The 12,140-nt window shown below is 34.3% G+C and overlaps 1 protein-coding gene across 5 annotated transcripts in view; it reads left to right on the top strand.

Moving 5' to 3' along the window:
* BBS9 (Bardet-Biedl syndrome 9) overlaps positions 1-12,140 on the top strand; it is a 323,372-nt gene that overhangs the window by 154,913 nt on the left and 156,319 nt on the right. The gene's annotated exons all lie outside the window — the stretch shown is intronic.

Raw genomic sequence — 12,140 nt, forward strand, 5'->3', positions numbered from 1 at the left:
CAAAAAACAGCAGAAACAAAACACAAGGTGTTAGGCAGTGACAAGTGGTAATTTGGAACTAGATTCCTGTATAGTTGTATCAATTTTTTTGAACAGACAAATTTATAGCAGATGCCCTTTTCTCCCCTTCTTCTGTACAGAAACTAAATGGTTAATGCATCTGAAAATAAGTAGTTTCAGGGGGATAAGCAAGTGAAATTTATTTCCTTTCTTTCCAGATTGGAAAAATGCATTAAATGATGTCTATCTATCATTTAAAAAAAAAAAACAAAATTAATAAATAAGTCTTTTACTTACTGAAATAAAGCCACTTAACAGTATTATTCAAAAAGACTGTTCAAATATGGTCAAGCATCTAAGTCCAGTATAAGTGGAAACAAAATGCTAGTGGCTTTTCAACCTGTAATCACCAAAATAAATGGAAGGAACTTCAAGGTTTTCTTGCTAAAAATCATAATTTTCAGTAGATAAAAAGAAAGTCAAACTGTCTGAAGCTTAATTTTGGTTGAGGGCAACATAAGAGTCTCAAGTGAGGGAAAGATGAAGGAATGAGATTTCTCACTCCTCCATGGGCAGGAAAGGTACAGTACAGGGGTTAAAAATGGAGTCATAGTGCCTGGATCCTGTCAATGTCTTTTGCTCAGGTATTTATGTGTGGCTCAATTTAGAGAATAAAAGAAGTAAGGGAATGGATCCTCTTCCAGCCCTCTTTGTTTTTGTGTTTTCACTTGGGAGTTAGAGCACTGAGCAGACCACTGCTTTCAGGGGGACCAGGCTACATCAGAGACAGTTAGAGTAGGTGGAGGGAAGGTCATGGGGTTGTAAAGCCACTAAAGTAGTGCAATTTGTTGGGTAACCATTTTTACTTTGCTTTTATTTGTGGTCCCTTAAAAGCAGGGTTTCAAATGGATTGATTACTTGTGAAATTTATAAGGTCTAGAAACAAAAGATCAAATATTTGTGATAAGTAATTTAAGGGAAAGAGATAATTTGAAGAGTGAGGTGGTAGTCTCAACATTTTTTTTAAGCACTATCACAATTCCTCTAGATGTTTGTGTATTATTTGGTTCCTGCAGTTAATTTTATTTAGTAAGAAAATTGCGTTACGGCAAACAGCAAATCGCTCTTCATTGGAGGCAAGGCATGCAATGGACTCTTGTCTGTAGCTGAGTTTATTTTTCACAGTGAATTCTGTGGGTAGAATAGAAAAAGTGCAAAGGTTTTGTTGGTTTTGGAAAGAAAGGTTTAGTGTGATCAGTTAAGTCTATTTATGTGTTAAAAAAATCAACGCATCCTTGCTTTACACCTCAAAGGACTAGCAGCTATGTTCAATTGTATTTCCAAATCTTATTTTGTCACTTCTAGATTTTGCAAGAAGGGGACGTAAGCTTTTTATTCTTGATTTTTTTTAAAAAAAAAGCTTTCTTCTAAAGAGCATAGTTTCTAAACACCAAAAAAAACAACAACCTAGATGGCACAAAATTAAAGGATTGTTCAGATGCAGGATTTCATATGCGTTATGAATTGTAAACTTTTTAAGGACAGAAAGGATCACTGTATTCTTGTCTTGTTTAATTATATTCCCTTGTATCAAACCTCAGAACAAGCATTTTTGCTAGGTATAAACCTTACATTAATGGAGAATCTGACATATCTGTTAGATGTATTATGAAAAATAAAGTTCGCTTTTAGAATTAATTTACCAAACTTGATCTATCACTGTCTTTGTTCTGCTGTATTTCAGAGATATTGAAGTTAAACTTCAGTGGGCTTATCTTATACTAAGCCAAGGACGTCTCAGCTTCTTGCTCTGTCCTGCCAACGGGCAGGCTGGGGGTGCAGCAGGAGCTGGGAGGGGACAGACCCGGGAAAGGTGACCCAAACTAGCCAAAGGGGTATTCCATACCATCTGACGTCATGCTAAACAATATATAGGGGTGGCTAGCTGGGGGGAGGGGGCCGGACTGCTCAGGATTAGGCTGGGCATCAGTCAGCAGGTGGTGAGCAATTGCATTGTGCATCACTTGTTTGTACACATTATTAGTAGTAGTACTATTATCATCATTGTACTATTATTATTATTGTTGTTATTATTATTGTTATTATTATTTTCCTGTCTTATTAAACTGTCTTTATCTCAACTCAGGGGCTTCACTTTCCATTTCTCTCCCCCATCCCAGAGAGGGAGGGGGGAGGGTGAGTGAACGGCTGTGTCGTGTTTAGCTGCCGGCTGGATTAAACCACGACATATTATAATACCTGAATTAAAAAAAAAAAAAAAAAAAGCTAGCAGTGTATCATATCACTTTCTGAGAAAATAAGATGGAGATACTCCCAATAATCTTATAAAGCTCTAGATTTATATTGAACATATGCCATAACGATATGCAGCTGAATACATTATTTTCCTCGGATATCTGACAGTCACAAATGTTAATAAGAAGGTATATCAAGACCTAATCATTGAACCATCCTATCTTTAATGCACTGTGATTGTGAATTAAAACCAAGAACACCCATCAACAACTTCAGAACCAAAAGCAGTAATATCTAACTATGTATCCCCCCCCCCCCAATATTTTGTGAGCATTATTAGATAACCTTTATATATATATATTTTTTCCACATTTTCATGTTGTGTAATCTGTCTTCTTGAATTAGCAAAGATATTACTAGGTAGTGTGAGAAGATATGTCATGCAAATCTTACATATGTTAAAACATCCCAGAAAAAAATCTGTGCCTTTTTTTTTTTGTTGTTGTTTTACTATGATTTACAAATTAGCAGATGGAAGTATTTTTCTTCAGTTAATGATAAGGTTCTATGTCTCAGTTTCCTAGATTAACAGATTTCTTTCAGAACTAAAATATATGAGAGGCTGTGCTTTTGTATTTCATATCTTTCAGGACTCATTAGTCAGGCTTCTAAAGCATATTACAGTGACAACCCATTAAAAGATACTATAGTATGAGAAGAAAAAGAATCTCCTCCCCAGGGATATCACTAATACAAAAATAAAAGACTTGGTGAGATACAATAACACTTTAGCGTCTTTCTGTAACTTTTTTTTTTTTTTTTTTATCTGGAGCAAGAATAACAAAATTCAATTTCTCTTCCCTGTATCAAAAATTATCTTGCAGAATCTCACTGAGGTTGTAGACTTCATATATGGCAGACTTATTGTTGGGTGTATAGAATATTTCTGGAAGATGCATGACTTCTTGTGTGTTTGCATGCCTACAGACAGCTTTGGCAGCATCTGCAAAAACCAGAACAGCACTTTGGTTTATCTAGGTAACTGGTGAAAAGTTTTTAAGGAAAGGAAAGATGAAGTGTTAGATGATTTCAGTGCTAAAAAGCAAAACAACATACTTCTGAAGCTGGGTACAAGGAAGCCAAACCACTCCATTCATGCATTTTACATATAACAGTTTCTTTCATCAGTTGCCAGAAAAGGACCAATAGTTATAAACTATTAGTTTATAAAATAATATATTAATAGTTAAAGTTTGAAAACAGAAGATTGTGAACACACACATATACACACGCAGAAAACCCTAAAAAAAATCATGATTTTTGGGATTTAGGAATGGCTTCTACAGAAACCCATGATGTGTGTGAACATTCATGATTCCAAATGTGATGTATTTGTGTTATGACAAAGTACCATTACTAGAGAAATAACTGTGTAACTAGATGGTAAGAATTTATACGTTGGAAAACATACCCTCTTTGCTTTTACAAACACCTGCTCTGCCTTAAAGATCTTCATAATTTTCACTGTTGTCTAAAGATAAAATAATAGTAAGAAGATTTTAGTATACACTCTGTATTGTTCTGTTTTTATGAGATGTGGGACAGTTTCAGGCAATGAGGATGGTCTTGGAGGTGAATCATCTCTCCAACAAAGACAGGCTGAGGGAGTTGGGGTTCAGCTTGGAGAGTCTCTGGGGAGACCTTATAGCAGCCTTCCAGTACCTAAAGGAAAGCTGGGGAGGGGAGATAAAAAGCTGGGAGATAAATACTGACCTAATCCCATTCTTACTCTGACCTAATTCTGAGGTTATTTTGGAAGTCTTTCTGCATGAATGAAGAACATCCTATTCTAAAGGATGCAGTTTTGTCAGTATAGTAAAATTCTACAGCTGGTAATAATCATAATTTGCTTCTGTAAACAGGACTTTCTTCAGGATTGTACTTGAAAAATATTTTAAAATTACTTGATTCATAGTCATGATTGAATGCAGCTTTCAGAACCTTTGTTGAGTAACCCTCAGTTTGCTAGATTCCTGAAACATTCACTCCTTTAGTACTTCTGATTTTCTGCATTATATTTCCAGAAGATCCTTGATAAAATGTTCATTTAGGACCACCAATCTTAAAAGCCAAATACTGCATATGCTCTAAGATAGCTTCAGAAATACTGTTTAAATTTCCAAGGCTTCAGCTTGGAAAAAAGTGTTTCAGCTTTCCTTCCATACCTGAAGAAGATATTATGGAAAGAGATTTTAATAAATCCAGATTTAAGATGAAAATAATAATAATAAAAAATCCATACAATAGAATTTTCCCCAAACTCTTAGTCTTTAGTTTTGTGCAGAAGAGTTCAGTAGTTTTTGGATTGTGCTACAGAGGCCAAAAATACCAGAGGAGTAATGAACTTTTAAACAGAAAGTGTACTTTTCAGGAAAGAATCTATCATACAGATTATGTACTCTGTATTTTCAGGTGAAGTTGCCATAGGATATCAATATGCATTTACCAAGCAGAACTCAAAATGAGCAGTTCTTGTAGAGAGTTGTTCATGCTGCAGGAATTTCTATAAAGTAAATACTCTGACACTGAACAGGTAACGGCGCTGTTCCTGCTATCACTTGCTATTACAGCACAGTAGTGAAGAAATGATGAAGGTATATATGATAGACTGCAAAAACAAACAAAAAACCCAAGCCAAACAACAATAAAAAATACTCCAAACCTATTTATTCACAAAGAATTTAAAAAAAAGTCCATTGTAACTGCAGTCTAATTCAGTTTGGTATTACTATTTGAATTAGGAGCTGATAGTGGCTATCACAAATAGTCGTTAATATGGCATTTAATAGCTCTGCACAGACCTGTTGTGCTATAATAAAAAACTTAAGACTAGTTTAATAAATTTTAAGAGGTCTCTCATACAGTTTCATGTATTATTTGATTTCTTTCCAAACTTTTCTATCTGTCATTCTTCATAGGTTCTTTAATTTTTTATACCTTAAATATCCGATGCATCATGATCCCTACAGAGATTGATTATTCAGGAGATGATATCTTGTGGTCAGAGGTATTCAGATGTTAACCTTGTATATTCCCAGTTTTTGCATGTCTCTTATTCATTGTGTTTTTAGTAATATATATATATATATTAAAGTAGGGATTATTTCTTTGTATGATGTGTCCAAATCCTTAGTAAGGTTTATGTATTTATAATGCATCTCTTCACAGTAAGTTAAAATGCCAGAATAACTATATGACAAATAAGGATGCTTTTCTGCTTAAAATTATGTTCCCTTGAATTAAAATGAAAGTCACCTGCTGTTTGTAACTTCTTCTAGAATTTAAGTGTCTTTTAAAGTTTATTCATTTTTTTCTGTTTTGGATGTTCAGCTATATCCTCACCTTGATATTACTTTCAGAATTCTGGAAATTCCTATTAGAATGTAATTATTTTTTATGCCGATAAAAATCAAATTAGTAAATAACCTTATGGATATTAAGTATAATATTTGATCAAAGGAGGGTATGACTAAAGAGAGCAGAATAAATACAAGAACTTTGGCTGCTTCTTTTTCTACTGTGTGTTAACCACAAATGTTCCTCTTATGTGTTTAATAGGTTTGGAATGTATTTAAGCTTGAGTCATTTGTCTGGATTTTCATTAGATTTGAAAAATCCCAATAGTCTGTAGGATTTTACTATTTCCTTGCTTTTACATATTCTAGTGGTGTTTGTTGTTGTATAGTATAATAAGTATAAGAAGTATAATTTTTTTGTCCATATGTTATTTTTTAACAAAAGTAAATTCTAGCCAATTCTAGTATAAACTTTGAATGTCATTTTAAATGCACAATGTTGAAGAAGAAAACTGCTTTTATATTACATGGATAATTCTTTAACCAATTTATATGGATCTTAAAAAATGCATTGTCCCATGAGACTGTGCCTTCAAAGTTAATATGTTAAGATTTCAGTAATATTATTCATGCATTTTTTTTCCAGAAGTGACATAGGTATAGTCTTTTCCAGTTACATGCACGAGGAAACATCTTGTTAGCTCTTGTTCTGGCAGAACAGGCACATGTTACATGCCATCTTTCTGAATGCTGTAGCTGTTATCTGCTGTTAAAGAAACAAATAGGCACATTTGAAATGGTAGGATATGCTTAAAGGGTGTGAGATAGGATGACATGGAAAATTCCTGGCAAAAGCTGCTGATGGCCTATGTCAGAGAGTTCCAGTTCAGTAGCCCTGGATTAGTGACTTGTCAAGTTTGTGTGTGTAACGCTAAGGTAACTTTCTAAATCACTGTGAAATCAAAATGTTGAGAGAGATATGGCTAGTGTTTCTTGTGAATTAGAATAAAGGACTGATATATTAAGACTTCCAGGTTTACAAGACTGACTTTTACTATTTAGATATGCATAAATGCCAAGGTTTTCTTTCATTTATTAAGGTGAGTTTCCAAGTATTCTAACGTTTTTGAAAGCTGATGAAATCATTATTGTGACTAAAATCAAAAAGTAAGATGTAGCCAGACAAATTTCTGAGTTAACTGCTGTAAGAATTCCTATAATTTGACTTGCAACAGTTTTGCATAGTTTTTGTGGTATTTTACCTTGCATTTGCATTCTTTTCAGTACTGTCTTGGCTATCACTCTAGGATAAATTAATAGATAATCTGAAAATGGCTCTTACCTTAGAAATAATAATAACATTAATAGCGATAAAGACTTTCAAGGTAAAGTCTGGCTACTGAGGACACCTATGAGCAGGCTTACTCATGGTTGGGTGATGTGCCATTAGAATGATTTATTTACACTTAAGGCAGCTAGTATTAATTTATAAGTGTCTCAATTTTCCCAGTCCCCGAGTTCTGTTAATTCCATAAAGCAGTTGCTCTTCTTGAATTAATCTCCCAACAGACACTTTTTTATTTTTATTTTTATTTTTATTTTTTTCCCCTCCTGAGCACATTGTCCTCTAGATCCTTTCCCTGGAATGTCCTCAGCCCTACACTATTTCTGAACTCTTACAGCAGCCACTTCCTTCCGCTTACATCTCAAGCTCTGCTCCATGTAGTGCACTCTGCTTCCCCATCCAGAAACCCTGTCCAGGTTATTTTCAGGTTGGAGAAACTGTGCTCTAACCAGTATTATTATTTATTTTGATCTGTTCTTCCTACAATGATGCTGCACTTTCCTGTCTAAAATGTTTTCTGTTGAGAGTTTTGAGTGAGTTTTATTTGACTTTAGACTTATGAAGGGATTTAGCAGCAAGCTCTGCTGAAAAAAAAAGTTTCTGTATATAGGACAAGTAGCTATGAAAATGACTATATCTAACCTTTTAGAAAAATATGACTATTTTTAGTCATAGTGGGCTTTCAGTATCTGCAAGCATTCTTTGAGGTGCTGCTGCTCTTCTGTATTACCTAGCATAAGAATGGAACTGGCTCTGAAAGTCTTTGTTGTTAGACTTCTGGGCAAACAATTCTGCTTGAAGTTGTTTGTAAATTTCAGAGTAAAAGGCACAACAAAGATTCCAGTAACTTCCCATCCTATCTATGTATTTGTTGAAATAAGCAGACTTCTAGGACAAAACATTCACTTCACAACCACAGCAAAACCTATCTTTGGTTTGTACTGTTTTCTAAACATTCCCCTACCAAAAATCTTGTGGCAATTAGAACAATGTTTCTTTCTTTTGCAGGCTAAATCATTAACTCATTAACCTCATATCCTTTCAAACCTTGTACGTATCATCTCCAATCTAAATACTTTTATAGGGGGTGGTATTTACATATTTACTTTATGTTGCCTTTTGTTTTGCTTTCATATAAGAAGGATGTTTCCATCAGTCTAATTTTGAGTGGTAAAATAGTTGATTATGTTGACCTATTATTTACATTTCCTATATCAAGCATCACAAAATGAACTAGCATTTGCAAAGAGAACCACTTGCTTGTCTCTTACGTCTAGAGAAGAAAAACACTTGAAGACTAATAACTGGGCAAAACTGAATTCCATGGTTATCTATGTTAAAATAGAGGAAAAGTTACTGTGGACATTGCATTGGAGTTAATTATGAATATCAATTATCCTTGTTAGTTGTGTAATGATGCAATGTAACAAACTAGTTAGTTTCCAACTTCACAGCACAAACCCCCCATCTGTTCAAGTTTCTGTGTTTTGGTCTACACACCAGTCTTGAGTAATTTGTGTTCAGAGCCTTTGGGGATTTAAGCTTTGGTATGTTAACTGAATTTATTTACAACAATTTCAGAATAGTAAAGAAGAGTAAAAGCTGTTTCATATAAAATCTGAGCATTCGTTCGCAACACACCCCAGGGCTCCTTCTCATCCTCTAGTTGAATTTTTTCTTTGCTTATGTGTGTGTGTTCTCTTCAGAGCTTGAGAATTAGTGTTGAATTAAAAATAAATCTAGGTATTTACATCTATTATGGGTTTTCATTACAGGGCAAGAGATTGCTGGAGCAAAAGTCTTCTGTACAACTACATTGTCAATGTAATGATGATTTTTAACTTTTCAGAACAGGGATTTAACTAAAAGTACTTATTGGGCTGCTTGTGCAAAGCTACATATCTGTATGAGTAGTTGCTATAATCTGGTCCAGATAAAACTTCATTTGCAAAACTAGTTGTAATTTCAAAAGGCTTGGTAATCTAAAGAAAATGTGGTTTTATCCACTCAAAACATATTTAAGACAGTCCTGTAAGCTATCTTTGCAACTCATTGATTTGACTGCCCCCTATTTCACAATGTTTAGTCAAATCAATTTCTATTACTAGAGAGATCATCAGCTAGAGGAGGCCTAGCTTGGCTGCTTAGATGCTTGTTCACAACTCACTAAAACAGTCTTTTTGCGTTAAAACCTTCAGTGTGTATCAAAAAATATTTTAATAATGTCTAATGTCATTCAGTGTTGAGAAAAGTAGATAAACTAAGAGTTTACCTAAGAACTGCTTAAAATTTGGTAAAACTTTTTGAATGATTTTGGTTAAAAGCAACAAATGCTTTTATTTTTCACAGGAAGTGTACATGGTGAAACTTGTAGGTAAATAATATTTTTTGTTTATTTGTTTGCTTGTTTCAAAGTGACATGTCAGGTTGTACAATATTATTATCTACTCAGGTCCTTCAAATATTTACTAAATCTTGTAATTGGAAGTGGCTCATCCATGTTATGAGGGAAAATGAGGCAAAAACACTGCACTGATTTGGTCTTCAGATTCTAGCAGTGTATGTGATTTGGTTAAAAGACGGTGCAAAGACTCTACTTAACTATTACTTATAAGAGAAAAATAAGGTACCTATGCAAAATATGAAGCTGAGGTTTTTCCCAATTAAAAAGTTAATTTAATGAATTAAGTAATTTTCATATCTATTTCAGATGATACAATCAATATGATGAATTTGCATGGTTTACTAATATTTCTTCCTGTGAACATTGACTCAGTTCTGTTGTGGCAGCTGTGAAAAAGCTTGCTGCTTTTGATGATGGATTTCTGGTGTCACACCTGTATTGATGGTGTTCCTTTAGCCCCTAAATACACAGAATGATAAACAAAAAGCCATTAGTGAATTTTACAACCATGACTGTAGAAACACTCTTCAGTGTGGGTTTTAGAGTAGACCACTTGCACACCTTCAAATGTTTTTTAGCTTTTTAAAGTATATGGAGTGAAGAAGTTGGTTTTATTTTTTTTTGGCAGTCTTATTTGAGGCCATTAATTAGTAGTTGTATAAAATCCTTTCAACAAGATTTCCATCGTCGTCATCTTTTTTTTTTTTCATACAGAAGTAACTTTTGTGTACTCTTTTACTAATTATAAAGACTGCTTTGGATTTGCCTGGACTTACTAGGTCAACAGTCCTTGAATTGGTGAATTTTATGGTCTGCTGAAAAAAGTTTAACATGGAAATTAAATACAAAAATGAAGGTTCAAAATGGTAAGGCTATCGTACAAAGTAAAACACACCTGTGTGTCCTGAGCCAAGGACAGGATACTAGCCACTTTGGATTTCATGACTTTCATTAGTTTGTATTTCATTCTTTTTATTTAAATGCTTCTTTCTCATGCATTTTTGTAATTCATTTGGAGAAATACATGTAGATTGGCCTGCTTCTAAGCTACTGTTTGCCGACACCAGTTAACCATGTGTTTCTTTGTCTTCTAGTGAAACTCAAGATTCTTATGTTTATGTTGACTTACTTTTTGTGGCTTGTATTATAATTAGGAGAGCCTAGCCTGACTGTTTTTTATGCTTTGTACATATTAAGTTTCATTGCCCAGTATGTGGGAATGTAGACAGTATTTACCAGCTCATTAACCTCCTTAAATTGACTGCAGAATGGATTATTTCCTGTCACAATCACAGGTCAGTGGATGGATTACACTCCAGTGGACTCTTTCTAGAATATTTGAAAAATGTTAAACTAACACTGCATTGACTGACTGGCATGATTCTGCTAATTTGCATTTTTTGGGGGGGTGGAAGTATCCAGATTAGACAATAGGTTAATGTTGGCATTGTTCTGAAGTTAGGAAAGGCAGTTGTGGACTAAGAAAACTTCACTAGTTGATCCAGTTCCTCTGCAAAATGTAAATGTTTTATACAAATATAGCACATTTTCAGGACCCTGTTTATGAAGACTAGTGTATGTTTGGACAAAGATGAAGTATGTATGACTATGTAGTCTCACCAATGTACCTGGCAACAAATAAGTATTTGTCTTGGACCTATTCTTAAGAAGCAACAAATTCAGGAAAGATGGCCTTTGCATCTCTCAGCATCAAAATTAGTACCCTACCTTCCACAAAAGTCATGTATATCTAAGAGAAAAAATTCACAGACCTTATTTATTTAACGCTGGACTCTGACAGGGTTCACACCATTGCTATTTAATATTTAGACCAGTGATGTTATACTTGCTGAATCAGGGAATTTTGGATAGGCTGGTGATTTTTGTTGTTCAGCTGGTCATTTTCACTCAAGACTAATGCATCATGAGAAAGAGCTTAAACTAGAAGACTCTCTGGTTAAATTATCCACAGCTGGATCTTCAGAGAGCTCTCTTTTTGTTCTGAGTAATCACCATGCAATAAACTACCTCTGTGTTGTGTTCAATTAGGTTAGCAGCAGATTCAGCTGGGTTGTTCCAACCTGTAGCCTCAAGGCTTCTGAAGTCTATAAAAATTCTTGCTAAAATAAGCCTTAGCCAATCAGGGCTGTTACAAGAGTTGATTCTATATTGCACACTGCATAAATGAGATAATGTGTAAAATCTATGTGATATTTAATAACCTTGTTGCAAGGTTATGTTGCAAGGTTAAAGACTTCTGCCATCCAGGATTCTTACTGGAAGGGATATCTTTTATTTGTTTGTGTCTCTGAAAACCAGAGTAAAAACTTGAACCTAACTTTTAAAGGTGCTTTTCACGGCATTTTTGGGAAAGAAACTTACTTTTTTACTGGGTGTTACTTGCAGGAGTAAACACTTTATTTTGTGGAAGTATTTATATCAAATATAAATAGCTTTTCCAAAGGTAACTGCTTGTTTTAATTACACTGGTGACTAAGCTGCTCTTCTCCTAAGTGTTTGCAGCTTCACGTTATGTTAGAAATCTAGGTCCCAGTTCACGAGAGCACTAATACACCCATGCTATTGCTGTGGGTATCATACCTTAATTAAAGTTAATTGGCCTGATAAATATATACTGAATGTAATAATTTCAGATTGCATGATGTTCTGTGATACTAATGTGTTGTCAGAATTCTAGATGGGGATTCCAAAGAACATATCATTAGATACCTTTTTTTTTCTTGCTTTGACATGTCTTCAGTATGATGTTACATACAAC

This window comes from Aythya marila (genome assembly GCF_965140915.1).
Source record: "Aythya marila genome assembly, chromosome: 2".
In the NCBI taxonomy this organism is placed as follows: Eukaryota; Metazoa; Chordata; class Aves; order Anseriformes; family Anatidae; genus Aythya; species Aythya marila.